This window comes from Mustelus asterias, chromosome 22 (assembly GCF_964213995.1).
Source record: "Mustelus asterias chromosome 22, sMusAst1.hap1.1, whole genome shotgun sequence".
Lineage (NCBI taxonomy): Eukaryota > Metazoa > Chordata > Chondrichthyes > Carcharhiniformes > Triakidae > Mustelus > Mustelus asterias.
The window spans coordinates 25605174-25631767 of NC_135822.1; the positions used below are offsets into that span (position 1 = coordinate 25605174).

General features: G+C 42.9%; 1 protein-coding gene across 1 annotated transcript in view; it reads left to right on the plus strand.

Moving 5' to 3' along the window:
- The first annotated feature begins 467 nt into the window (after positions 1–467).
- Positions 468–26594, plus strand: part of padi2 (peptidyl arginine deiminase, type II) — a 119950-nt gene continuing 93823 nt past the window's right edge. Inside the window, exon 1 of the mRNA XM_078239001.1 lies at positions 468–653. The gene's annotated coding sequence lies outside the window, so the exon portion shown is untranslated. The remainder of the gene's footprint in view (positions 654–26594) is intronic.

The window sequence follows — 26594 nt, forward strand, 5'->3', positions numbered from 1 at the left end:
AAAGACTATTTCCTCGGGTGGATGGAGCTATTACAAGGGGGCATAACTATAGGGATCATGGTGGGAGATATAGGAAGGATGTCCGAGGTAGGTTCTTTACTCAGAGAGTAGTTGGGGTGTGGAATGGACTGCCTGCAGTGATAGTGGAGTCAGACACTTCAGGAACATTTAAGCGGTGATTGGATAGGCACATGGAGCACACCAGGATGATAGGGAGTGGGATAGCTTGATCTTGGTTTCAGATAAAGCTCGGCACAACATCGTGGGCCGAAGGGCCTGTTCTGTGCTGTACTGTTCTATGTTCTATATAATCAGTTTAAATAAAACACTCAGCTATCAGAAACCTATCAAGTTTGAATTTGCTGTTGTTGACAACATCAGACCAATCCTGGTGCAAGAAAATTAATAGGTCACCAGAGTTATAAAGAGGAACTCAACTGCCTGTCTGCAGTTCAACTGAAGGGCTGCCACCTCTCAACGCTTACTCAGAGAGGGAAGAGCAACTCCCTGCCAGCTAAAAAAAAATCTTTTAAGCAAGCTCTCCATCTATCTAACAAAGGGGTACCAAATCAGAAAGAGGTTACAGACAGTGGAATCCCCAGAAGAACTCCAAATGTTTTTCCAAAGCCAGAAAACCTGTTTGTATATTTTTTGTGAGTGACTAAATTATTATTGTTATTATTTTTGGTAATGAATGGTCCTTGGATTTATTTGAACATCATTCCAGTAGAACCTTACTTTAATTGATATATTACTTGTTTAGTTAAAGTTCCCGTTTGGTTAAATAAATAACTTGTTTATTATTCACTTAAAGTGGGTGTCAGGTCTTTCTGTTAATGAACCTTTAAGTGTTAATGAAGAACAGTTAACACCTTCACAAACACTTTTAACAGATTACTAAGTGAGGTATTTATCTTTGGGGGATTCGGCGTGGTTTCTCAAAAGGGATCAACCTCTGTGTGGTAACAATAAACGATTTTCTGTTTCACAAATAATACAAATTCAACAGTGAAAAAAACCCAATATTTGTGAACGTACAATTACAATTAATACAATCAATCCATGCATCAGATATGCACCCCACGACCCGAACCATTGCCCCAGCCAGCCCGGAGGGTTATAATTGTGATATTGGTTCCCTTCATCCTGTATTGTTTTCGCCACGTGTTTAATATGATCTACTAAGTGAGTTATATTCTCCGAAGCATCGGAAATATACATACAGCATTCGGAGCCAACTATGGCACATGTTTCTCCTTGGGAGGCTAGCACATAATCGAGTGCCAATCGGTTCTGTAACGCCACAGTCCGAATAGCTACGACCTCTGCTGATATTTCAGAGACGGCCGTGCTCACCTCCTCGAACCCATCCTTAGTCTCATTTGCAATTCTTTCTAGGGTCGCTGTTGGGACGTCAGGGAGCATTTCAAGCTCTCTCTCTGCGTCTGTTATTCCCTGATTGTCTTTTACCAATTTGCGCATCCCTTTTAGTTGGGTGCTTAGTTCCAAAACATATCTCCTGATTTTATCTTTTAGTGGACCTACATCGGTCCCACCTGTTATGATGCTTTCTGGTAATTGCATCACCCGTCCTGTCATTAGTTCATAAGGGGTTAATCCGGTTGTCCGGTTTGTGGTAACCCTTAATCTCATTAGTATGGTGGGCAATACCTTTGTCCACAGTTTTCCCGATGTCTGTATGGCTTTAGCCAGTGCATTATACATTTAACTACATACCCCCCCTTCATAGAAAGCTCAGTGTAAATCAAATAACATTCTGCAAATAACTGGCTGCAGCTGGACATCCATTCATTTGTATATAATCCTATCAAAAGACATCGCTTTCCTCATTAAAATCACATGCCAGACAGCTCCGATCTTTATATGATGTACTCTTACATTATATCTAATTTGATCATTTGTTTGATCATATTTGAAAGTGCGATGTTTAAGCAGAAATGATCCTTCTATAGACAGATTTTTTCATGAGCAGTGTTTCGTGATCACAGACGCCAATCGTTTATGCAGCCAGAAAAACACAGATAACCAAAAAGTTATAATGAGCTGTGTTCAGTCGAATGCTGCAAGATTTTTGAGTCTGGCTGCAAAGTCAGTCTCCAACTCTTTCTCTATCTCTCTCTCTCTTAAGTAATCCGATTTCACTTCCTGTCATGTTAATGTTAATTGTGCAAGTTATTACAAATTATGGCCTTCCACAGAGGAAAACCGAAAACTCCTACAGAATCATGTTTTCATCAATAAAAATTGGTTAAGGCTTTTCAGGGTTTGATTTGATTCTCGGGTCTATATGGACATCCAAACCCTTTTAATTTAAGCCATTTCCATTTTTAAACTGAGCTCCAGATCACAATCCCTGCATTCTTAGAACAGGCACAATACATATAACAATAACAATAGTTAAATGTTTTGGTTTGATTCCTAGCTGGCTAGGTTTTAAGCTTTGCAGTGTTTTTATATTTGGAAAACCTTGAACAATAGATGGCACATGCAATTCCAACGGCAGTACATATATTTTAACCGGTTACAGAATACTACACTATCATCAATGTTAGATTATGTAATTTGTTGCATGTTAACGAAACATCATACAAGCCTTGAATTTCATATTGATCCAACTGTTATTTAGAACTAACTGGCAACGCAAGTTCCAATAATTCATGGTGTTCAATGGTTGGCAACAAATGCAAATTAAAAATACTGAATGACAACATCTTTATCTGTATTAACAACTGAGGTTTTAATTGATTAATCTCCCACTGGAACTTGGAGTAATCAGAACGACGATTCATTTCTCTAATTTGAAACTGACTCATAGACAATATATTCACCTCATTCTTTTAGAACATAGAAAAAATACAGCACAAACAGGCCCTTCGGCCCACAAGTTGTGCCAGTCATGTCCCTACCTACCTAGGCTTATATATAGGCTTACCTTTAACTCTCAATCCTATTCAGTCCCATGTACTCATCCAGAAGTCTCTTAAAAGACACTATCGAGTTTGCCTCCACCACTACTGACGGCAGCCGATTCCACTCACCCACCACCCTCTGAGTGAAAAACTTACCCCTGACATCTCCTCTGTACCTACTCCCCAGCACCTTAAACCTGTGTCCTCTCGTAACAGCCATTTCAGCCCTGGGAAAAAGCCTCCGAGAATCCACCCGATCTATAGTGAGAGACGACATAGGCTCTAAGGAGCAAAACGTGGAATCGTTGTGGGTGGAGATAAGGAATAGTAGGGGGAGAAAGACACTGGTAGGCGTGGTCTATAGGCCCCCAAATAATAACTTAGAGGTGGGGAGGGCTATAAACAAGCAAATAATGAATGCGTGCAAAAGTGGAACGGCAATAATCATATGGGATTTTAACCTACATATTGATTGGTCGACTCAAATTGGACGTGGAGGGCTTGAGGAAGAGTTCTTGGAATGCTGTCGGGATTGTTTCATTGAACAGTATGTTACAGAACCTACGAGAGAGCGAGCTATCTTGGATCTGGTTCTGTGCAATGAGACAGGTAGGATTAAGGATCTTCTTGTGAAGGATCCTCTTGGGATGAGTGATCATAATATGGTGGAATTTCTGATACAGATGGAGGGTAAGAAAGTAGGGTCCCAAACCAGTGTCCTCTGCTTGAACAGAGGGGAGTACGATAGGATGAGGGTGGAATTGGCTAATGTAGACTGGGCGAGCAGACTGGTAGGTAGGACAGCTGAGGAACAGTGGAGGATTTTTAAGGAGATTTTTTTAAGTACTCAGCAAAAATATATTCCGGTGATAAAGAAGGACTGTAAGAAAAAGGATAACCGGACGTGGATAACAAAGGAAATAAAGGAGAGTATTAAAATAAAATCAGATGCGTACAGAGTGGCCAAAAATAGTGGAGAATTAGTGGATTGGGAAAGCTTTAAAGAAAAACAAAGAACGACTAAGAAAGCGATTAAGAAAGGAAAGATAGATTATGAAACTAAACTAGCTCAAAATATAAAAAATGATAGTAAAAGTTTTTACAAGTATATAAAAAGGAACAGAGTGGCTAGAGTGAATGTTGGACCCTTGGAAGATGAGAGGGGGGATTTAATAGTGGAAAACGAGGAAATGGCTGAGACTTTAAATAAGTTCTTTGTGTCGGTCTTCACGGTGGAAGACACAAATAGTTTGCCGAATATTAGAGATCGAGAGTTGGTGGGAGGGGAGGTCCTTAATACAATTACTGTTACTAAGGAGGTGGTGCTTGGTAGACTAATAGGACTGAAGGTAGACAAGTCCCCGGGCCCGGATGGAATGCATCCCAGGGTACTGAAAGAAATGGCTGAGGTAATAGCAGATGCTTTAGTAGTAATTTATCAAAATTCGCTGGACTCTGGGGTAGTGCTGGCTGACTGGAAAACAGCTACTGTTACGCCGCTGTTTAAAAAAGGAAGTAGACAAAAGGCGGGTAACTACAGGCCGGTTAGCTTAACGTCCGTAGTTGGGAAGATGCTAGAGTCCATTATTAAAGAGGAAATAACAGAGCACCTGAATAAGAATGGTTCGATCAAGCAGACGCAGCATGAATTCATGAAGGGAAAGTCGTGTTTGACGAATCTACTGGACTTTTATGAAGATGTCACTAGTGCGGTTGACAGAGGGGAACCGGTGGATGTGGTGTTTTTAGATTTCCAGAAGGCGTTCGATAAGGTGCCTCACAAAAGGTTGCTGCAGAAGATTGGAGTACACGGAGTTAGGGGTAAGGTGTTGGCGTGGATTGGGGATTGGCTATCTAACAGGAAGCAGAGAGTTGGGATAAATGGGTGCTTTTCTGGTTGGCAGTTGGTGACCAGTGGCATGCCGCAGGGATCAGTGCTGGGGCCTCAATTGTTTACCATTTACATAGATGATCTGGAGGAGGGGACTGAATGTAGGGTATTCAAGTTTGCTGATGACACGAAGGTGAGTGGGAAAGCGAATTGCGTGGAGGACGCGGAAAGTCTGCAGAGAGATTTGGATAGGCTGAGCGAGTGGGCGAGGATCTGGCAGATGGAATATAACGTTAGCAAATGTGAGGTTATCCACTTTGGAAGAAATAATAGTAAATTGGAATATTATTTAAATGGAGAAAAATTACATCGTGCGACTGTGCAGAGGGACCTGGGGGTCCTTGTGCACGAATCGCAAAAACTCAGTCTGCAGGTGCAGCAGGTGATCAAGAAGGCGAATGGAATGTTGGCCTTTATCGCGAGGGGGATAGAATATAAAAGCAGGGAGGTCTTGCTGCAACTGTACAAGGCACTGGTGAGGCCGCAACTGGAGTACTGTGTGCAGTTTTGGTCCCCTTATTTGCGAAAGGATATATTGGCCTTGGAGGGAGTGCAGAGAAGGTTCACCAGGTTGATACCGGAGATGAGGGGTGTAGATTATGAGGAGAGATTAAACAGATTGGGTCTGTACTCGTTGGAGTTTAGAAGGATGAGGGGTGATCTTATAGAGACATATAAGATAATGAAGGGGCTGGATAGGGTAGAGGTGGAGAGATTCTTTCCACTTAGAAGGGAAACCAGAACTAGAGGGCACAGCCTCAAAATAAGGGGGGGCCGGTTCAGAACAGAGTTGAGGGGGAACTTCTTCTCTCAGAGGGTAGTGAATCTCTGGAATTCTCTGCCCATTGAAGTGGTGGAGGCTTCCTCGTTGAATATGTTTAAATCACGGGTAGATAGTTTTCTGATCGATAAGGGAATTAGGGGATATGGGGAGCAGGCGGGTAAGTGGAACTGATTCGCTTCAGATCAGCCATGATGTTGTTGAATGGCGGGGCAGGCTCGAAGGGCCAGATGGCCTACTCCTGCTCCTATTTCTTATGTTCTTATGTTCTTTGTATCATCAGTAAATTTAACAATCATATCAGTCCATTCGTCCAAGTAATTTATATAAATTGTAAAAAGTTGAGGCTCCACCACTCCTCACACCCTGCCAACCAGAAAAAGACCAATTTATGCCAACTCTCTGTTTCCTGTTAGCTAGCCATGGCAATATGTTACCCCCTTCACCACGAGCTTTTATTTTACACAATAATGTTTGATGTGGCATCTTACTAAATGCCTTCTGAAAATCTAAGTACAGTACATTCACCGGTTCCTCTTTATCCACAGCACATGTGACTCCTTCAAAGAATTCCAATAAATTGGTTCAACATGATTTCCCATTCACAAAATCATGCTGACCTTGCCTGAATGCCTTAATTTTTTTCCAAGTGCCCTACTATTACATCTTTAATAACGGCTTCAAACGTTTTCCCTATGACAGATATTAGACTAGTAGCCTGTTTTCTGTCTCCCTTTTGAATACATTTGCTATCTTCCAATCTAATGGAATTTTCCCTGAATCGAGGCAATTTTGGAAAATTAAAACCAACGTATCAACTATCTCATTAACCACTTCTGTCAACACCCTTAGGGTGAAGCCCATCAGATTAGGGGGTTTGTCAGCCCGCAGACCCAACAGTTTGCTCAATACCACTTCCCTGGTGATTGTAATTTTCTTGAGTTCCTCCCTCTCTTCCATTTCCTGATATACAGCTATTTCTGGGATGTTACTTGTATCCTCTATGGTGAAGACAGATGCAAAATACCTGTTTAATTCATCTGCCCTAACCTTATTTTCCATTACCAGTTCCCTGGGCACACTTTCTATAGGACCAATGCTCACTTTGTTAACTATTTTCTTATTTAAATATCTATAGAAACTCTTACTATCCATCTTTAAATTACTGGCTAGCTTTCTCTTGTACTCTAGTTTTTCCCTCCTTATCAATCTTTGACATTCTGTATTGTTCTTTATATTCTTTCCAATCTTCTGACCTGCCACGCATCTTTGCTTAGATACATGCTTCATCTCTAAGTTTAATACTGTTTTTAACTTTTTTAGTTAGCCACAAATGATGGACCCCTTGGAATTTTTTTCTTATTGAAATGTGTCTATTATGTGTATTCTGAAATATCTCTTTAAACATCTGTCACCTAACATAAGTTGATCTATCCCTTAAGCATATTTGCCAGTTCACTTTAGCTACCTCCACTTTCATGCCTTCATAATTGCCCTTATTTCATTTAAAATAGTCTTAGATGCATTCTTTTCTCCATCAAACTGTTCATGAAATTCAACATATTATGATCACTGCTACCTAAGGGTGCCTTCACAATGAGGTTATTAATTAATCCTAACTCATCATATAATACCAGGTCTAGTGTAGCCTGCTCTCTATTGGCTACCGAGTGTGCAGTTCTAAGAAACTATCCTGAAAACATTTTATGAACTCCTCACCTATGCTACCTATACCCATCTGATTTATCCAATCTATATGTAGATTAAAACCCTCATGATTATTGCAATACCTTTCAGACAAGCTCACATTACCTCTTTTATACTCTGTCCTATCATGTAGTTACAATTAGGAGGCCTGTACACCACTTATTGCCTTTCTAATTTCTCACCTCAACCTAAACTGCATCTGCACTCTGGTTTCCTGAACTTAGGCCATCCCTCTCTAATGTCACATACCCTTCAATATTTAGATACTAATCTATATCATCCAGTAGCCACATCTTTGTAATAGCTATCAGATCATACTTATCTATTTGGGCTGAATCAAGAGAAAATTTTCAATAAAAAAAATGAAATTCACAAACAGTAAATCAAAAAACAACTATCCAACCTTGAGGAAATCAGAAATTGAACACTATACTATGTTACCCAAGACTGGTGTGCATCATTAATGTAACAGTATTATTGAGCAAATTACACAGCTTGCAGTAAATGTGCACACTAGCTATCATTGATCCTGGTGAATGACCACATCCGGAGTATTCCAGAGCAGATCAGTGAGAAATAAGTTTGCCTGTGAATATAAATTTTCAAATCAAGGGGGGGGGCGATTCTCCCAATAAAATTCTAAGTGTCAAATTCGTGTAAAAACTGGAGTAAATCCTGCTGTTTTTTTCAAAACAAATCTCCCACACACTGTGCGCTGCAGAATGCACTAGCATAAATCACACTAAAAATCAGTGGGCGGGGCCTAGTCCCCCCCGCTGGAGAGGCTGACAGCATAGTGCTGAGTGGGCCGCTGCACATGCGCCGATCTGTCAGCGCCGAGATCGGTGCATGCATGGTGGTCCTGCACTGCCAGCCTCCCAATTGCTGGCCAGCTCGATTCCTGGCCAGCCCTGCGATCCCGCAATGCTGTCCCTTCGACCCCCTCCAAACATGTCCGGGCCAGCCTCAACCACCCCCGGCCCGCCCCAATCTCTACCACCCCCATCCTTGCAGCCCCGATCTCCCGATTCCCCCCTCCCCACCGGCAGCCCTGACCTTCCCGCCCCTGCGCAGCCCCGATTCCCCCACCGCCCCCCCTCCAACCACGATGCCCAGCACCAATCGCTGGCCTCCCTCCCTCTGGTCGTGATCCCAGTGCAAGTCTACAAGATTATGTGTGGCAGTCTACAAGATTATGAGAGACATGGACAGAGTGGATAGACAGAAGCTTTTTCCTCGGGTGGAAGAGTCAATTATGAGGGGACACAGGTTTAAGGTGCGAGGGGCAAGGTTTAAAGGAGATGTACAAGGCAGATTTTTTTACGCAGAGAGTAGTGGGTGCTTGGAACTCGTTGCCTGGGGAGGTAGTGGAAGCGGATATGGTAGTGACTTTTAAGGGGCGTCTTGACAAATACATGAATAGGATGGGAATAGAGGGATATGGTCCCCGGAAGGGTAGGGGCTTTTAGTTAAGTCAGGCAGCATGGTCGGTGCAGGCTTGGAGGGCCGAAGGGCCTGTTCCTGTGCTGTAATTTTCTTTGTTCTTTGTTGTTTGAAACCCCCACCCCCATCGATCGTGTCCCAGAGGCCCAGCTCCATTCAGCCTGATGCCCAGTGGGCAGTGCCAAGGTGCCTCCTGGGCATTGGCACTTTGCCCCTTGGGCAGTGCTGGGGGCCCAAGCTGGCACTGCCAAGGTGACAATGCCCAGGGGGCATCCCCCCCCCCTGCAAGAGTTGCTGTGGAGAAACCATAAGGGGTTTGTGTCTGTGCTGAGCTGTATGCAGAATAAACTTGAAGGTAAAAGACAAGCTGCTGTATCATTCCTCCATCATATACTAAAATCTGCTATGAATATGCTGGGCACCCCCACAAGTGGGGAGCTATAGTAAACCCTGCTGGAGTGAAACACTCCTGGCGGTGGGGGGAGACATTATCCGGCCCGGAGATTTCAGTCTCCGACCTGCTAATGATATTTAAAACAGATTTAAATACATATTTAAATAAATTATGCAGCTCCATGCCAAAAATCGGTGCGGACCTGACGGCGCCCGAAATACGGCTGCTGGAGACGTGGCGTCCAGTGGGAAGCCCGTAAAATGGCCGCCCTCAAATCTCCTGGCCCGCTGTGCTACAAAAGCAGTGCAGCGGGCTGGGAGAATCGCTCCCAAGTTTGTAAAAAGGAAAAAGAATTGTAAGAAAGGTGATACATGGTTTTCAGTCACTAGGTGTCAGTACAACAAAAATAAACTGGACCTTCTCTCAGTTGCTGGTGGTAGATCGTCTTTATTTACTTAACCCGACTTAAAGAATGCTGTCTGTACACCATTGCTCTAGTTGTATATTCATTATTTATGCGATTGGGCGTTTTTTCATCCTGCACTATTCATACTGTCTGTTATGGGGCGGCTCAGTGACACTCCTGTCTCACAGCGCCAGGGACCTGGGTTCAATTGCCGGCTTGGGTCACTGTCTGTGTGGAGTTTGCACGTTCTCCCCGTGTCTGCGTGGGTTTCCTCCAGGTGCTCCGGTTTCCTCCCACAGTCCAAAGGATGCATTGACCATGCTAAATTCTTTCTGTGTATGCAAACGGGCGCCGGAGTGTGGCGACTAGGGGATTTTCGCAGTAACTTCATTGCAGTGTTAATGTAAACCTACTTGTGACTAATAAATAAACTTTAATAAATGAAATATTTAAACTTTCTCAGAAAATCCTCCTGCCCTAGCCCTGTAAGCACATTTTTCTCTATTTCTCTATCCCCTCATGTTCTCTGAGTATGCCTTGTCCATGAAACCTACTTATTGTTCTGTTGATCATACTCATGGGGAAGTGGGTGGAGTAGTGACACCGTCATTTGACTAGTAATTCAGAGACCCAGGATAACATTCTAGGACCCAGTTCAAATCCCACCACAGGAGATGTTGGAATTTGAATTCAATAATAATCTGGAATTGAAAGTCTAATGATGACCATGAAATGATTGCCATAACAATCCATCTGGTTCAAGGAAATCTGTCTCTGAAATAATGGTCTAGCAAGCCACTCAATTCAAGGACAAGTAGGGAGCTAGCCAGTGATGCCCATATGTTGTAAATGAATTTAGAAACATACATGTGTAAGTCTGATAACTAATCAAAGTGACTACTTAAATACTTAGGGTCACATAAGGGCCATATTTGGGGAAAGGGCAAGTTTTCCAGCAATTTCACATTCCCCCTCCCCTCCTTTGCCCCACCTCAGAACCCGCACGGGGGCTGAAAAATTCTGCCTTATATTATGATCTCCTAGGTCTTGCTATTATTTAATTAGATGAAAGTCGCCATAGTCCCAGATAATCATAGGCTGCCCGCCCTTTTGAGGGGGAGAGCTGACTGGTAGTGATTTAACCTGAGGATCACCACACCTCAAGCGAGGGGAAAGGTTGAGAAGGTGGGCCTTCATGAATAACCACAGCCGTTATGGGAATTGAAGCTGCATCACTTTGCATCATGAATCAGCCGTCCAGCCAACTGAGCTTAGATACTGGGCAGTCAATGACATGAGGTGAATCTGAATTCGAGAGACTCCCCATCGTAAAGCTCTTAAAATTTATAATAGTGATCCAGGGATGGTGTGATAGTATAAAACAGGTGAGAGTGAATTGCCAACATATTCTACTTTTCTCTCAATTTTTTGAACCGATCTCTGATTTGCCCTTTTACACTATTATGCAACGTTTAAAATCTAACCCCCACTCCCCGGGTTAGAATATTGTGTGCAGAAGGAACACCAGTCCACACTTGCCAGCTATGCCTAACGGCAGTTTGCACGTAAACATTTAAGGCTTGTCAGATTCCAAAATGTGCATTTTGTCTAAAGATGCAGTAACTCTATTTCTACATGTCCAAATACAACTAAGAATGCAGTAACTTGTTTTCACAAGCCCAAATACAATAAGCTAGGTAAGTTTCCAGTCGAATAAACAGTCAAATTCCATACCAAGTGTGCACTATGAAAGACTATTACCATTTCAAATTTTCTGCAGAATCTATCATTTGCGCTTTTGTTTATCTTTACATGATGAAGTAGCATTGGGTAACCATTTTGGAGATAGTGACCATAATCTAGTTCGATTTACCAATGTTATGGAAAAGGACAAAGATAGAACAGGAATAAAAGTTCAAGATGGGCGAAGACAAATTTTACAAGGCTGAGAGATGAGCTGGCAAGTGTGGATTGGCTACAACTTATTAGAAGGAAAAACTGCCAAGGCATTGGAAGGCATTCAAAAGCAAAATTCTACAGCACACTGTAGACATGTCTCCAAAAAGATGAAGACTGGAACTGCCAAATCTAGAGCCCCTGGTTATCCAGAAGCATTCGGGACAAGATTAAACAGAAAAAGAAAGTTTATGGCTGTCATAAAATACTTAGTACTGTAGAAAGCCCAGAGGAATATGGAAAGTACAGGGATGAAGTAAAATGGAAATTAGGAAAGCACTAAAAGACATTGGCAGGTAAAATCAAAGAAAATCATAAAATGTTTTACCAATACATTCAGAGCAAAAGAATAACTAAGGAAAAGGTTGGGCTTATGAGAGATATATATGGTAACCTGTAGGTTGATTCAGAAGATGTGGGCAGGGTTCTCAATGAGTACTTTGTCTCTGTCTTCACTAAGGAGAGGGATGATTCAAACATTCTAGCTAAAACAGAGGAGTGTGAAATATTTGATACAATAAGCATAGTGAGAGAGGAAGTACTGGAAGAACTGGCTCCTTGAAGTTGGATAAATCATGAAGGCCAGATGTATTGTATCCCAAGCTGTTGAAGGAAGCCAGGGAGGAAATAGCAGATGCTCAAAGGATCATTTTCCAATCCTCACAAGATACAGATGAGGTACCAGAGGATTAGAGGTTGCGAACGTGGTATCATTAGTGAAAAGCGTGCAAGGGATGAGGCCGAAAACTATAGGCCAGTCAGTCTGACATCAGTGGTGAACAAATTATTGGAAACAATCCTGACAGACAGGATAAACTATCACTTTGAAAGGCACAGACTGGTCAGGAATAGTCAACATGGTTTTGTTAGGGGAAGATTGTGTCTTACCAGCTTAATCAAACTTTTTGAGAAAGTAACAAGGAGGATTGCTGAGGGTAGTGCAGTGGATGTTGTTTACATAGATTGCTGTAAGGCGTTTGATGAGGTCCCACATGGCAGATTGGTCAGAAAAAAGAGATCTCATGGGATACAGGAGAATGTGGCAGGTTGGATCCAAAATTGGCTCAGTGACAGGAAACAAAAGGATGTTTCTAGTGGCATTCCACAGGGCTCATGATTGTGGCCCTTGCTGTTTGTTGTATATATTAATGATTTAAATTTGGTGGCATGATTGGGAAATTTGCAGATGACACAAAAATTGGCCATGTAATTGATAGTGAAGAGGATAGCAGTCAACTCCAGAATTAGATCAATGGTTGAGTGAGCAAAGAAGTAGCAAATGTAATTCAATCCTGAAAAATATGAGGTGATGCATTTGGGGAGGGTAAATAAAGCAATGGAATACTCAATAAACAGAAAGATGTTGAGATGTCTTGAGGAAGTGAGAGACCTTGGCGTCCATGTCCACAGGTTCTTGAAGGTAGCAGGACAGGTGGACAAGGTTGTCAAGAAAGCATAAGGAATGCTTTCCTTTATTGAGTGAGATATTGAATATAAAAACAGGGATGTAATGATGGAACTGTATAAAATGCTGGTTAGGCCACAGCTGGAATTTTGTGTACAGTTCTGGTCACCACATGACAGGAAGCACATAATTGCTTTGGAGAGAGTGCAGAGCAGATTTACAAAAGTATTGCCAGGGCTTGAAAATTGCAGCTATGAGGAGCGATTGGATAAGCTATGGTCGTTATCCTTAGAACAGAAGAGGCCACAGAGTGACCTAATTGAGGTGCACAAAACTATGAGAGGTCTAGACAGGAAAAATACTTTTTTCCCCTGAGGGATCAACTACCAGGAGGCATAGATATATGGTGATTGATTGGAGGATTAGAGGGGACATGAGGGAAAACATTCTCACCCAGAGGGTGATGGGTGTCTGGATTTCACTGCCTAAATTGATGGTTGAGGCTAGTGCACTCAACTCATTAAAAAGATAATCTGCATCTGAAGTTCTTTTACCTGCAAGGCTACAGACCAGATGCTGAATTAGGAATTAAAATGAGTGACTGATTTCTCCTTTTTTTGTTTGGTCAGCGCAAACATGATGGGCTGAATGGTGCTTTTCTATACCGTAACACTTTATTGTTCTATGGCTACAGTAACAACATTCAGTTACACAAGGCTAAATTTAAAAGTTTTATCTTCAGCCTAATATAAAACAAGCTTCAGGACCCCGATATCAGAATTGGGGCCCCATGCCCATACTTGCCAGCAGCAAGACTGGCTCAGCAAGAAAGTGGCCTAGTTGGCCGCTTCAGGGTTCATTGACCTATTAAGGAGGGCAGGCAGGTCCCCAATGGGCCATCCAGAGAAGTCTTCCTGCTCAGCCCTTTTGATTTTTAATTTTGTACGTAGTGAGGCACCATCTCAATCCCCAAGTGCTCAACTGGGGAGCTAGCAGCTTTAGAATCTCAGCAGTCCACCAGGAGAGGTGGGCACTTGGGGATTGAGACCCTTCTTTTTCAAAGTGTGCATACTTTCTTTCTGCTATGGCCAAGGTCCTGAGGCATGTGCTATTGAGCGTTCCTCTCCATTTGGTCATCTATGTGCTAATACCATCGGGATCCCATACGAAGGCGCATTGCAGGTTAGCACTAACTCTTTTCTAGGATCGTAATGTGCTAAGACGTTCGACAATGACAGCTGTTGCTTTATTCTCTTAAAAGCCAATTCTTGACAAGCGGACTATTCGCAAACTTGACCCTTTTTTAGCAGTTGATGTAGCAGAACCAAGATGGAGGCCCAGTTTGGTATAAATTTTCCGTAGTACATCACCAGCCCTAGAAATGACCGTAACCCCTGGATGGACATGGGAGCTGGAGCATCTTTAATTGCCCGCTCCCGGTCCTCCAAAGGATGTAGACCCAACTTGACCACTTGTAGAGGTACCAGGAAGATGCATTTTTCCCTTCTTAGGACCCTCAAAAAATGACAAAAAACTTCCTCTGGGTTCTGTAGATCTTCTGCCTTTGTTTTACCCATGATGAGAATGTCATCCAGATAAATGGCCACCTGGGGGAAATGCTGTAAGATGTTCTCCATTGTTCTCTGGAAGATTGGGCAAGCTGATGATACCCCAAAAGATAATCTTATATATTGATAAAGACCCTTTAAAGTATTGATGGTGGAATATTTCTGCGAATATAAGCATGACACATATCTAATTTCATGAATAAGAGCCCCCCTGCCAACTTTGCAGATATCGTCTATCTGGGGAATCGGGTATTTATCCAGCTGTGAAAAACAGTTTATTGTTTGTTTTAAGTCCCCGCAAAGACAGACTGAACCATCTGACTTCAAAATAGGCACAACCGATGCCGCCCATTCCACGAAGTGAACAGTTCCACTCTCCTAATTTCTGTTTCCACTTTTTCCTTTAAAGCAAATGGTATCGGGTGGGCCTTTCAGGACTGCATCCTGGTTGACATGTAAGGTCACCTTGGCTCCTTTTATGGTTCCTAGCCCTTCTCAAAAACTACAGGTATTTGAGCAGGACTTCACTCAAGCGACCATTTTCTAACTGGAAGATGTTTACCCAATCCAGGTGGATTTCTCTCAACCAGTTTTGGCCCATTAGACTCGGGCTCGAGCCCTCCACTACCATTAATGGTAACTGAATAATTGCCTTTTGCCAGAGACAGGAACAAAGGTTGTATCCACAACTCTCAGAGGTTCCCCTGTATAAGTTGTCAGCCTTGCCGAAATCTTGATTAAGGGTTAGAGTCTAGTGCGAATTTTACTGAACACTGATTCTCCAACCACCGATACGGCCACGCCTGTATCGACCTCCATTAATACTGGACGTCCACTTAATCTTATGGTTATCTTAATTGGGTCCATTGCTATGCAGTTTAATTGTTCCATGTGGATGTGGGTGGACCTTCCTGGGTGTGCATTCTCCTGGACGCCGGCCTACGTGTCATTTTCTGAAATCTAGATCTCAAAGGCTTACTTTGTTGCTCCAACTCTGCATACTGAAGATATGGGGTCCCTTTGGGCCCACAACTTGTTTTTGTCATGCCAATTCTGGTGATGTGTTCAGAAAGTTAAGAGTGAGTACAATTTCTTGGCACTTGGTGGTGATGGAATACTTTGTGGCAAAGAAAGCTGGTTTAAAGCATCCAGATTGGCAATGTGGGTGCCTGGCTTATGTTGGAATGTGTAGTCATATGTCACAGGAGAGCCCAATGTTGGACCCTCGCTGAAGCGATGGGGGGAATGGCTTTGTTCACTCTGAACAAACCTAGAAGTGGCTTATGGTCGATAATTATTGTAAAGTGATGTCCATAAACGTAGTGATGAAACTTTTACACCCCATAAATAATAGCCAAACATTCCTTTTCAATCTGAGAATAGGCACTCTCAATGTATGTTAGTGTTCTTGAAGAAAAAGTGATAGGTCTCTCTACACCATCCTCAAGTCTGTGGGACAATACTGCTCCCAGTATTGGGCGAGGTGTCACAGAGCAGCACTATTTCTTGCACAGGATCAAAAGGATGACAAGGCTTGAAGACTGCAATGTCTTTTTAAGCCGCTCAGGTGCTTATTTTTGATGTTCACCCCAATGCCACCTGTGGTACTTCTAAGAAGCACATGTAAGGGTGCCAGCAATGTGGATAGATTGGGCATAAATTGTCCATAATAATTCACCAACCCTAAGAATGATTCTAGTTCTGATATATTTCTGGGGGCTGGTGCTTCCTGGATCACGTTAACCTTCTCCTCCATAGGAAGCAGTCCTTGAGCATTGGCCGTGAATTCCAAATATGTTACTTTTTGCACTTGGAATGTACATTTTTCTCTCTTGAGCCTTACCCTGCTTTTTTAAATCTGTTAAACACTTCCTCCAAATTTACGAAGTGTTCTTCTTCAGAAGCTCCTGTAATTAATATATTGCCTAAATAGAACTACCTTGGGCAAATCTTGTAACAAGCTTTCCATGGTACATGGGAATATGGCATAAGCTAAAGATACTCTGAACAGCAATGAAGTGTATTGATATATAAGCCTTTGTGGGTGTTGATTGTTATGATTTCCCTAGATACCTTATCTAACTTTATCTGCTGATAAGCATGTTTCAAGTTGCATTTTGTATAAGTCAACCCTCCAGCTAATTTGGCATATAGGCCTTTGATTTTCGGTTTGGGTACCAATCCAGTTTTGCTGCTTAGTTCATGATTAGCTTATATTCTCCATATATTGCGACAGTCCTGTTTGGCTTAACAGCAGGCCTAACTGCACAAGCTTAATTATTACTCAATCCTCCAGCCACTTGAGCTCAAGAGCTTTATACTTTTAACTGTTAATCTTAGGGCACTGTAAAACTTGGGTGTTGACTCAGGATCAACGTAGATTTTTGCCTTGAAACCCTATCTATTGTCCAGTTCATTCTGAAATACTTCCTGGTATTTAATATTTCATGAAAATTGCTTTCATTAATCCTGAAGATCTCTAACCAATTTAATTAGGTCTGTCAGAGCCAATCTCGGCCACTGAAACTTGGCTATTGGACCTTGACCACAATGATAGGTAATTGGGCTGATTGATGTTGCTAAATTACCGTTGCTGCTGTGGTACTGAGTATCTTCAAGGCTTCTCCAATGTAAGTGACCAACCTGGCCATTGTACTTTTCAACTCCAGGGGCTGGATCCACCCTGCAAATACCAATATGTCTGCTGTCCTATGACAGTGGCAGAGGATCCTGTATCCACTTCCATTCTTAGTGGCCGACCATTTACCATTAACCCAATTACAATAGGGCTGATTTGCTCACTCTAATATTGTTTAATCTGTAAACTTCAGATCCTTCTTTGGAGTCTTTTTAAACTATGCACCAGAGTCATAGTTTTTTTTGTTGGCCTTTGGTAGAATTTGCTTGGTTTTGCATTTAATCCCAATTTGCTCCATTCTGTTGCAGACAAAATACGTGAGTTACATCTTTAAATTTACATCTTTCCTGGGGGTACTCCTCCACACCAGTAGCTTTCTTCTAAGTTCTTGGTCGGCAAACCTGTGCCCAGTCTTGCTCACTGCTCTTCAGCTCACGACTTTCAGTACCCTCATCTGTGGCGCCATGACTTCCTGAGGTTTCCCGCCAAAGTTGGTTGACCTCGCCTAACTGTACAATTTGCAACTCTAACGTACCTTTTTTGGAGCTTTCTGTAGCCAGAGCAATCTCTGATGCTCTTGTCTAGGTCATTTCTGTCTCTGCTAATAGTTTTTATTGTATGGTGAAGTTATTCACACCACAAATTAACCTATCTCTTGGCATATCGTTGAGTGTTGATTCAAATTCACATTGTTCAGCTAACTACCTTAACCGTCGCATGAATGCTGCTATCATCTCCCCTGGCTTTCTCAATGTTGAATCAAATATATATCGCTGCATTATCACTGATGGTTTTAAGTGATAGTGTTCTTTGACCAGTGCAACTTGCTGTTCAAATGTTTTTGTATCTGGGGCCTCTGGAGGAGTCAGATCACGAATCAGATTGTAAGTCTGAGCCCCGCAGGCTGTTAGAAGGACTATCTTCCACTTTTCCTCCCTCCCCCAATTTCATTGGCCCTAAAAAGAAATTGGAGTTACTATACATATGGACCTACTGCTCTGTTTCATGGTCAAGAGTTCAAACTTCTGAATTAAGGGCATTTTGGCAGTCACAAATTGTTTCTCAACAGGGTTGCGATTCGAGGACTGCTTTCCCAACCAGCAACAGTCGACATAAAAACTTTGATTTACCTTGTCGCCAAATACAATAGCTGCGAGAAATTGATGACTAACAAGGCAGATAAACGAACAGAGGTTTATTTGAGGGACAATAACTATATATAAGACAGAAATAAGAATGCTTCTGAACTCCATGACTCCGAGACTCCCATGTCAGAAAGTCCCCGCTTCCGCTCTCCATGCACACGCCTCATTGCTGTGAAAGTAGAATATAAATAAAGTGCTAACTCAGAAAATATGGGTTAGCACGGCTTGACAGAGGTTCGGGAGAATAGCATGGCTCAAATAAAATGAAGGCATACAAAGAATGGAATGTTCTGGGGAAATAAAAGCCACAACCACATGTTGCCAGTATTTCCAGCATTTTCTGTTTTTATTGCAAATATTCATTTATGTTCTTACTGCAGATTTCTAGTACCTATGGGGGAGTTTTGCTTTTGGAATGGAAATGTTTGTATGTGTTTTCCCAAAAATCTATTTCCTCTTGCAACTGTCTGGACCTGTTTCTGAATACCGGGCTTTGTGCAACTTGAGGCAAGCAATTAATCTTGATGACCTATGAGTGATTCATTGATTTTAAACATCTCTATCAAATCTCTTGGTCATGAATTGAATTGAATTGATTTATTATTGTCATATGTATTGGGATACAGTGAAAGGTATTGTTTCTTGCGAGCTATACAGACAAAACATACCATTCATAAACTACATAGGGGAGAAGGGAACAAGAGGATGCAGAATAATGTGTTGCAGTTACCGATAGGGTGATAAGAAAGATCAGTTTATTATGTGATAGGACCATTTTTGGACCTTGCTAAAGGGGGACTCGGTGCAGACGCGGGACGGATCGCGCTATTTGCCTCACACCCGATTTTACCAAGTTTTCACGCCCGAAGATGGGCGCAACACAATGATAAAATCGGGCCCAGAGAGTGGGAATAAATGGGTCTTCTTCCGAGGGGCAGGCATGACTAGCAAGTTACCATAGGGGATCAGTGCTAGGGCCTCAGATGTTCACAATATATATAAATGACCTGGATGAGAGAACCAAATGTAACATTTACAAGTTTGCTGATTGGGCGTAATTGTGGGTTGTGAAGAGAATGCAAGGAGGCTTAAAGGTGATTTGGACAAGTTGAGTGAAAAGCCAAACACATGGCAGATGCTTTACAACACTGGTAAATGTGAAATTTTACACCTTGGTGTGAAAAACAGAAAGGAAGAGTATTATTTAAATGGTGATATATGGGAAATGTGAATGTACAAAGGGATCTGGATGTCCTTGTACACCAGTAAATAAAAGTGGAGACAAAACTCTGACGAGCTCTGATGAAGGGTCATCCAGATTCGAAATGTTGTCTCTGTTGCCTCACCACAGAGGCTGTCAGACTTGCTGAGATTTTCCAGCATTATCTGTTCTTGTTTCAGATTTCAGCATCCGCAGTAATTTGCTTTTATTATAATGGAAGTGGAAAGGCAGATGCAGAAAGCCATTAGGAAGGCAAATGATATATTGGCCTTCATTGCAAGAAGATTTGAGTTTGGAAGTCAGGATGTCTTACTGCAGTTGTAGAGGGTTTTCATGAGACCACACCTGGAATTTTGCGTGCAGTTTTGGTGTCCCTACCTAACAAAGGCATATTTGCCATGGAGGGAGTGCAGCAAGGGTTCTCTTGGCTGCTACCAGGGTTGGAGAAACTGTCCTATGAGGAAAGATTGGGCCTGTATTCACTAGAGTTTATAAAGATGAGAGGAGATCTGATTGAAATATATAAAATTCTAACCGGGCTGGACAGACTAGTTGCAAGGAGGATGTTTTCCCTGGTTGGGAAATCTAGAACGGGAACACAGTCTCAGGATTTAGGACTGAGATGAGAAAAACTTTTTTCACTCAAAGGGTAATAAATCTGTCAAATTCTCTACCACAGAAGGCTGTGGAGGCCAAGTCACAAAAGATATTTAAGAGATAGAATTTTTAGATTTTAAATGCATCAAGGGGAATGGGGAGAAAGCAGGGATATGGCATTGAGATAAAGGATCAGCCGTGGTCATATTGAATGGCGACGGATCAGGCTTGAAGGGCCAAGTGGCCTACTTCTGCTCCTTGTTTCTATGTACCCTTTGTTGCCCTCTAGCTTCCCAGCCTTGGTCTTTCCACTGCCTTCCATTGTTTGTCATCCTCCTCCACCTCCATGACCCTCTGTCTTCTACGGTGTCACCTTGCCCTTACCCCCGCCTTTGCAGAGCCCTCCTTCCTCATTGCTCCCCTTGTCTTCATCACCCCCACCCTCACCTTGAACCCCACCCTCGATCAAACTTCAGGTTGGTCAAAGTAGAGGCTGTATGAGTCCTACAGCAAAATGTTGTCCCTGCTGACAATAATGTCAGGCACCATGAACAGAAGAGCTCTGCACTCCCCAACCCAAGGTGCAGTACCGGTCTGAAAGTGGAGGTTACATGAGCCCTGCAACACATTTTTTTATATCCAATTCAATCCAATCAAAGTCCAATTCAAAGTCTCAGCAAGTGAGATATTCCAGATCAAAGCAGACCAAGACAGGCATCCCACTTCCTGTCTTGGGCTTGATCTTCATGATCCAAGCTGATTGGAGCAGGCATTGCACCTTCTCCAAGGCTTGATCTCATTTGCATCTTAGCCAAAAGGCCTAGATGCCGCTTTAAAAAATTGCTTCAAGTGAAGCCTCAGTGTAACCTCATGACTTCAAGCAAGTGCAGGATGCCAAAACTACACTTGCTCTTGGCCAAAAATGAGCCCTGCAACACATTACTATCCTTACATAGAACAGGAGGGCATTGAACGCAACAGGATTGGCACAGCACTATGGCAGATAGATTATGTATATTACATTCACATCAAAGTCACGTGTGAACTGAGGTCTGACCTGTGTTTTGCCACTCATTTTCAAACGTGTTTGACTCCGATGTAATTTCCCACTGGGGGTGATGAAAAATTGGAAAGTATGGTGTGATTCCAGCAAGCACCTGTCTTAATGAGCATTCATGAGATTTAAGTGAATGCAAATCAGGTTTATTGGTTGTGGGGTCCTAATGGACCTGTGCTTGTGAATTGTGACGAGGATAATTTGGCTGCTTTCTGAATCTCACAATAGGGGTGATGCAGTATTCATAATTGAAGGTACATATTTAAGCACGTGCTACCTTCGTCAGGTTTAGCCATGCTGCTATTTCTCAGACCTTTTCGAGTACATTTAAAAATCAGAATGCAACTTACAAAGAAAATCAGCAAAAATACATTGCCTTAAAAACACAGCTGTTCCCCCATGATTGTACTGACAAAAGTGGATGTTGCATTCTTGTTGCAGACATTTTTGATTTGATTTGATTTATTACTGTCACATGTATTAACACAGTAACAGTTTTAACAACACCAGGTTAACGTCCAACAGGTTTATTTGGTAGCAAATACCATTAGCTTTTGGAGCGCTGCTCCTTCGTCAGATGGAGTGGAAACCTGCTCTCAAACTAGGCACAGAGACACAAAATCAAGTTACAGAATACTGATTAGAATGCAAATCTCTACAGCCAACCAGCAGTGCTCCGAAAGCTAATGGTATTTGCTACCAAATAAACCTGTTGGACTTTAACCTGGTGTTGTTAAAACTGTTGCTGTGTTTACCCCAGTCCAACGCTGGCATCTCCACATCATGTATTAACATACAGTGAAAAGTATTGTTTCATAGAATCATAGAAACCCTACAGTGTAGAAAGAGGCCATTCGGCCCATCGAGTCTACACCGACCACAATCCACCCAGGCCCTACCCCCATATCCCTACATATTTTACCCGCTAATCCCTCTAACCTACCCATCTCAAGACACTAAGGGGCAATTTTTTTTTAACACGGCCAATCAACCTAACCCGCACATCTTTAGACTGTGGGAGGAAACCGGAGCACCCAGAGGAAACCCACGCAGACACGAGGAGAATGTGCAAACTCCACACAGACAGGTTTCTTTCGCGCTATACAGACAAAACGTACCATTCATCGAGAAGGAAACGAGAGAGTGCAGAATGCAGTGTTACAGTCACAGCTAGGGTATAGAGAAAGATCAACTTAATGCAATGTAAGTCCTTGCAGCAGGGAAGAAGCTGTTCTTGAGTCGTTTGGTACGTGACCTCAGACTTTTGTATCTTTTTCCCGAAGGAAGAAGGTGGAAGAGAGAATGTTCGGGGTGCATGGGGTCCTTAATTATGCTGGCTGCTTTGCCGAGGCAGCGGGAAGTGTAGACAGAGTCAATGGATGGGAGGCTAGTTTCCATGGATTGGGCTACATTCACGACCTTTTGTAGTTTCTTGCAGTCTTGGGCAGAGCAGGAGCCATACCAAGCTGTGATACAACCAGAAAGAATGCTTTCTATGGTGCATCTGTAAAAGTTGGTGAGAGTCGTAATTGACATGCCAAATTTCCTTAGTCTTCTGAGAAAGTAGGGGCATTGGTGGGCTTTCTTAACTATAGTGTCGGCATGGCGGGACGAGGACAGGTTGTTGGTGATCTGGACGCCTAAAAACTTGAAGCCCTCGACCCTTTCTGTTTTGTCCCCGTTGATGTAGACAGAGGCATGTTCTCCTTTACGCTTCCTGAAGTCGATGACAATCTCCTTCATTTTGTTGACATTTATTGACATGTCTAGAATGGTCCTGAGGACCGAAAGCCTCTAATCTTTTCCTCCTGGCTACAAACTCTAGCTTTATATTTCAACTTCTGACAATAAGAAAACACAAGTCCCATTCCATGAGTCTATCTGTCTGAGTGTCTACAGTGGGGGTATATCTTACTTAAACTCCTTCATTGTTCCCTTCCCCTACAATGCTTGGGCTTTTTAAAATAAACCTTTAAAAACTCTTCCACCGGTTTCTGAGTTTACAAAAGAAAATCCTTCATAGAGAAACTCTACCTGCATAAGGAATTTGTATGTTTACCAAGAGCAAACAGTGTACTTGAGTGATCTTAAATCCTACACTTCAATAGAAACAAACAGAACAGACTTTTAGGCCTTGATATTGATTCTTCCTACCGCCAAGGTGTGTGAGAGAGGGTTGGGGGGATTAAAAATTAGTGGTGCTCGGTAGCAACCATATGACTTCCCTTGTTAGGAGAATTGATGGTTTTGTTATTATATTTAAATCAAGCTACTCACTGCGTCTCCCAGTGTTCAACAGAACTCCCATTTACCTGACAAAGGAGCAGCGCTCCAAAAGCTAGTGGCTTTTGCTACCAAATAAACCTGTTGGACTTTAACCTGGTGTTGTGAGACTTCTTACTGTGTTCTCCCAGTGTTCAGCAGTGAAATGAAGTTGCATGCCCTTGTTCTACTACTAACATATTCTATTATCTTACCTTAATGCCACCATCAGTACCTTTTTAAATCTTTAACATTACCATTAATACACTCTTTGTCTTATGTTCCAAGATATCACCAGCAACTCTCTGCTATGACCTGGAAGGGATCGTTGTCAGTGCAGGCTCGATGGGCCGAATGACCTCCTTCTGCATTGTAGGGATTCTATGATTCCATGACATTCTACTTTGCTCCATCTTCTGCACTTCCTCTTAAGCAGTTTAAAATCCACCACATTTCTCCCTCTCTTTAGCTCTGAAACAGAGTCACATGGACTTGAAATGTTAACTCTGTTTTTCTCTCTCCACAAATGCTTTCAGACCTGCTGAATCTGCCCACACCTCAGTTGGTCATGAAAGTACCAATTATTGAGTATAAATCCCAATCCTGCAGTGGAAACTTGATGGGGCAGAGTGGGGTTAATAAACCAGATGTATTTTGATGAACAGAAGCTTTTGACTTGAGAGCATTGCAACAGCATCAAACACTAGAGACTAAACACATGGACTGGATTGCCTTTTTTTTACTCGTTACCAACACCTAACTTTATTGAAGTAACTGAGAATTCTTATTTTCAAGAGGTGCTAATACAATTTCTGAAGCATTACGATCTCATTCAATTAGATCCAATACATACTAAATCCAATACAGATATCAAACAACAAAAAATAAAACACAGAAACATAATAAGATGAGACAACAACACCTTATGTTATAAGTTTTAGCAAACTGCTGAATGAAGAAGATTGTTTGGCCCATTTGTTCCCATCCTTCAAGAACATCAGCACTATCAAAACTCAGCCCATTACAGCTGTTTGTGCCCTAGCCTCAGGCACTTTATGCGAGCCTATTTTAGCTGTTAATCACCCACTATATAAAAAAATTCCTTGACTCTGTAATAAATGTGTGCTCCACAGTTCTGAGCCTGTGCTTACTTGTCTTGTTGCCCTGACATGTCTGAGAGAAGTTTAACAACACCAGGGTTAAAGTCCAACAGGTTTATTTGGTAGCAAAAGCCACAAGCTTTCGGAGCCTTAAGCTCCTTCTTCAGGTGAGTGGGAATTCTGTTCACAAACAGGGCACATAAAGACACAAACTCAATTTACAGAATAATGGTTGGAATGCGAATACTTACAGCTAATTAAGTCTTAAAGGTACAAACAATGTGAGTGTAGAGAGCATTAAGACAGGTTAAAGAGATGTGTATTGTCTCCAGACAGGACAGTCAGTGAAATTCTGCAAGTCCAGGCAAGCTGTGGGGATTACAGATAGTGTGACATGAACCCAATATCCCGGTTGAGGCCGTCCTCATGTGTGCGGAACTTGGCTATCAGTTTCTGCTCAGCGACTCTTCGCCGTCGTGTGTCGTGAAGGCCGCCTTGGAGAACGCTTACCCGAATATCAGAGGCCGAATGTCCGTGACCGCTGAAGTGCTCCCCTACAGGAAGAGAACAGTCTTGCCTGGTGATTGTCGAGCGATGTTCATTCATCCGTTGTCGCAGCGTCTGCATGGTTTCCCCAATGTACCATGCCTCGGGACATCCTTTCCTGCAGCGTATGAGGTAGACAACGTTGGCCGAGTTGCAAGAGTATGTACCGTGTACCTGGTGGATGGTGTTCTCACGTGAGATGATGGCATCTGTGTCGATGATCCGGCACGTCTTGCAGAAGTTGCTGTGGCAGGGTTGTGTGGTGTCGTGGTCACTGTTCTCCTGAAGGCTGGGTAGTTTGCTGCGGACAATGGTCTGTTTGAGGTTGTGCGGTTGTTTGAAGGCAAGAAGTGGGGGTGTGGGGATGGCCTTGGCGAGATGTTCGTCTTCATCAATGACATGTTGAAGGCTCCGGAGGAGATGCCGTAGCTTCTCCGCTCTGGGGAAGTACTGGACGACGAAGGGTACTCTGTCCACCGTGTTTGTCTTCTGAGGAGGTCAGTGCGGTTTTTCGCTGTGGTGCATCGGAACAGTCGATCGATGAGTCGAGTGCCATATCCTGTTCTTATGAGGGCATCTTTCCGCATCTGGAAGTGTTTGTTGCGATCCTCCTCATCCAAGCAGATGCTGTGTATACGGAGGGCTTGTCCGTAGGGGATGGCTTCTTTAACGTGTTTAGGGTGGAAGCTGGAGAAGTGGAGCATCATGAGGGTATCCGTGGGCTTGCGGTATAGTGAGGTACTGAGGTGACCGTCCTTAATGGAGATGTGTGTGTCCAAGAATGCAACCGATTCCAAATGCAACTCCCAAAGATACACAAGGCAAACACACCCGGCCGTCCCATTGTATCGGGCAATGGGACCCTGTGCGAGAACCTCTCCGGCTATGTCAAGGGCATCCTGAAACCCATTGTACAAAGAACCCCCAGCTTTTGTCGCGACACTACGGACTTCCTACGGAAACTCGGCACACATGGAGCAGTTGAACCAGGAGCACTCCTCGTCACAATGGATGTCTCGGCACTCTACACCAGCATCCCCCACAATGATGGCATTGCTGCAACGGCCTCAGTGCTCAGCGCCAACAACTGCCAGTTTCCAGATGCAATTTTACAACTCATCCACTTCATCCTGGACCACAATGTCTTCACCTTCAACAAACAGTTCTTCATCCAGACACACGGAACAGCCATGAGGACCAAATTCGCACCTCAATATGCCAACATCTTCATGCACAGATTCGAACAAGACTTCTTCACCGCACAGGACCTTCAACTGATGCTATACACTAGATACATTGATGACATTTTCTTCCTTTGGACTCATGGTGAACAATCACTGAAACAACTATATGATGACATCAACAAGTTCCAGCCCACCATCAGACTCACCATGGACTACTCTCCGGAATCGGTTGCATTCTTGGACACACGCATCTCCATTGAGGACGGTCACCTCAGCACCTCACTAAGCCGCAAGCCCACGGATACCCTCATGATGCTCCACTTCTCCAGCTTCCACCCTAAACACGTTAAAGAAGCTATCCC